A 4,137-nucleotide genomic window follows, 5' to 3' on the forward strand; every position below is an offset into this window, starting at 1 on the left:
CTCAAGACCTCTGGCTTTCCTTTTGGTAACAGCGCTACAAGCGCTTCCCTGCCGTAACACCGCATCGCTGGACTCCAGAACTCAAACACTTCAGTTGAAGCTTCGTAACTCTGCAGAACGCAAAGTCTTGCAAACTCAGACTTTAAGCAGGACTGCTCAAGCCTCTTCCGTAACCCGGCAACCAACCAATCCAACGAGGGCTTCCCCAAAGGACGTCATCCAAACGTCATTCTGGCGCCAAAGCGACCAACCAATCAGCAACGGAATTTCCCTCCAGCAGCCATCCAGGAAGCCTGCGTCAGTAACGGGAAATCATCTCAGCTTTTCAGCTGTCACCCAAAGCAAAACGCAAGTAAACGAACAAAATCTTATCTCTGCTGAACTGGTGTCGAGCTAATTTAAGCAGTAAACTTAAGACAAACCTCTGCTTTGTGAATTCTCTCAGGTGAATTCAAAACCACTCGTGAAAACGAGTTAGAACTTTGAAACTTCATGCAACTCCGTCAACTCTCATTCTAAGAAACTGTATGTTTGTGTGTATGTGTGTTTTAGCTTAGTTTTAATGTAATCTAGAATAGCCAATAAAATTCATGTTTCATTTATAAAGAATCATTGTTTGGTGTCATATAATTTTAAGGTTAAAACCTTTTGCCAAAGATCCATTGCTACCTAGTTCGTAGCTTACTTATAATAATTACTATAATAGCTTACTTATAATAATTGTATTGAGCGTGGCCAAGGAAATACAAAGATTCAAGTTGTTAAAATATACTAAGAATCACCGGCTCGCTGGACGACCCTTGATTTAAAGTGTAAACTATCAGATTTGAATTCAGTTTTGATCAGGTTGACTCAGAATTTTCAGATTCGAGTCCTTTCAAAACCTGAGCTAGAAATCAAATTAATGCTTAATTCCCTTATAGAATTAACGACTTAAATTACAGTTAAGTCACTACATAAATATATACATAAAAAATACAAGAACATAATGTAAATTATTAGTATCATGAATGTTTATTTTTACAAATAAACTGAACAAATTATGCATAAAATATCAAATAAAAAATAAATTAAACATTTTAAAATACATTTTAGAGTTATTAATTAAAGTTAATTAATGAAGTGAACGAAAGATAAAGTTTTAATGTGTCCATGCCACATACATTTTTTTTAGCAAATTGTACACATTTTAACCATTTCTAATTTAATTGTACAATAATATAATATAATATAATATAACATAATATAATATAATATAATATAATGATACTTATACTAATATATATTTATGCTTTTGATATATGTAGTTGATAGCATATGTGGTTGTTTCTGTAAAAAAATTGTTTATATAATAATAAGACTTTTTTAGAGAATAGATATTAGATTATTATCCATCCATCCATCCATTTTCCAAATCACTTATTCTCTGTGGTGTTGCAGGTAAATTACTATGATTTATTTATTGTATTTTTTTTGATTGTTTATTCTTGTTTTGAGCATAAATCTCATTAAATTGTGTTAGATTTACACTTATAATATAATATAATATAATATAATATAATATAATAGTCACGACTGTGCTACTGCGTAGGAGCGAGGAGCAAAGGACGCGGAGACGCAGGAGAATTCACAAATACACAGTCTCTAATCTTCCAATTCGGGGTATCACAGGACAGGCAGACACACACGTAGCACACTGATGAACATTCAATACCGGACAAAGGAAATCAAGAACAGACACCACTATATATATACACAAGACTAAACGAGGGTAATTACTAGGACACAGGTGAATTAAATAAACATAATGGGAACAGGAACAGGACAGACCAAATAAGGGCATAATCAAACCTGGGGGAAAAACTAGGACATGGAGCACGTGGGGGAGGAAAACACAACAGAACAGGTCCATAACCCTGACAATAATATAATATCATATCATATCATATCATATCATATCATATCATATCATATAATGCTGTTAATAATGTATAACATATAACTGGTAGTGTCCTGAGTATTTATTTTACACGTTTAACTTTATCCATTTTTATCGTTCCTTTACAATAACTCTCTAATGCCTTTGCACAATGTTCATTGCATGAAGGTAAGCTGCAAATTCTTAATCAATACAAAAATACAAAATATTTGTCATGCCCATGAAGCATATTAAAAAAAACAACTTCCTTCTAACCCTTCCCCACAACAACAACAAAAATTGTCTCGAGATCGTGTTGATGGTTTTATTGTTCATTTATCAACAAAGTTTATTTTTAAAAATTCTTAGGAAAAATAAAAACATGCCAGAAATGGAACTACTTTTGTAGTAGACTTCAGTCCTATAACAGGCTCTATTTACACGTACTATATTTTTTCTGCAAGTATTTGTTATGAAGGAAACGAGAAAGCACAGTGAGTGATTTGTGGACTTGCGCTATAACGATGGTCTTCATTATAGGACTGAGGGGGTAAAGAGGGTCACAGCTGAGCTCCAGTGGTCCAGACTCATTAAAGCCTCTCACTGCCATTGAGCTGACTGCGGTAAGCATGAGTGAGCAGGACCTTTTTCAAGGGAGCAAAGCAAGGCCATTTAACCATTTCATTTTAGTGTTAAAGAGAGCGGAAATCATCTGTGGGACCCTTAAAAACCACTGCACACTTCCCAGACCGAGCTAAATGAAAATACATTGTCTTGTGTGACTGTATTTGAAAACAAGAGAGGGCAGGTATCTCTCTTCATGCTGAGTGTTTGTGTCGATGTGTGTGAATAAGAGAGAGGAAAAGACATGACAGGTCCATCATCATTTACAAAAACACAAACCACAGTGCCTGTCAGCTTGGGACAGGTCTGATACTTGTTGAAAACTGCAAACGGATGGAACAAATGCTTTTGCGGGGAATTTGCACACAGACCGTTTTTCATATGTACTGTTTAACAAGGTTGAGGATACACAAGGAAGGGCCAAAAACTGCTTCACGTCTACATTTATAGTGTGACTATGCCAATTCTCACCTGCTTTTCCTCCTTTGACGCTACGCAGTCTATGGTCGATAAGATGAGTCTGTGGCAGTGTCGTCGTCTTGTGCAGTGGATCAGGTGTGATCACCGTACCAGGTCTGCAGACGTCAAGTGTAAGCGTTCCTGATGCTTAAGCCTTGGTTGAATTCCACTTGTCGCAGGGAACAGGGGCTGGGAACCGATGAGCTCTAAGCTGTAGATAAGAGATGATGGGAGAGGGAAAGAATAATGTTTGTTTCTGAATAATGTTGTTTGTGGTGCTGCAAAACCCACTTGGCTTTCTTAATTAGCCTGAATCTAAATAAGGTGGCAGACTTGGCATAGTCTGTCACTTAGTGCATCAGGCAGAGACATCAGAGAAAGAGAGGGAAAGAGAGATGGGGGAAAAGAAAGAAAGAAAGAAAGAAAGAAAGAAAGAAAGAAAGACTGAGAGGCAAGGCAGGAGCGATGAAAGAGTGAAGGGAGTATGAAAGTACAGGGGGAAACTGAGGAAAGACAGACTTTTGATTTTTAGCACTCTTTCATTTATACTTTGAACTAGACCAAGCGTTAGTGGACCGCCAACTATTATTATTATTTTGTTTTCAAACAAACTTCATATACATTTTATATTAAAAATTGCTGTGCTAAAAATAAAAAATAAAATATTTAAATAATAATAAATGAATGAGGGTTAACTTCATCCAAAGCTAACATTAAGAAGTCCCTGTTGCATTAAAGGAATAGGTCACCCAAAAATAATATATACTCACCCCCAGGCAATCCAAGATATAGATGAATTTGTTTCTTCATCATAACAGATATGGAGAAATTTAGCATTACATAATTTGTTCACCAATAGGTCCTCTGCAGTGAATGGGTGCCGTCAGAATGACAGTCCAAACAGGTGATAAAAGCACAACTCCAGTCCATCAGTTAATGTCTTGTGAAGCAAAATGCTGTGTGTTTGTTATAAACCAATTCATCAGCAGTGGCGGCTCGTCGGGGGAGGCAGGGGAGGCACAGCTTCCCCATAATTTTGAGGGGAAAATGGGAGGAGGAAGATTTAATGTTAATAAAATTCACAATTAATTTCAGTTCATGTCTCAGAATGTGTATTTTTTGTTTGTAATTTCACA

Source organism: Sinocyclocheilus anshuiensis, unplaced genomic scaffold (assembly GCF_001515605.1).
Source record: "Sinocyclocheilus anshuiensis isolate Anshui unplaced genomic scaffold, SAMN03320099.WGS_v1.1 scaffold2655, whole genome shotgun sequence".
NCBI classification, from domain to species: Eukaryota; Metazoa; Chordata; class Actinopteri; order Cypriniformes; family Cyprinidae; genus Sinocyclocheilus; species Sinocyclocheilus anshuiensis.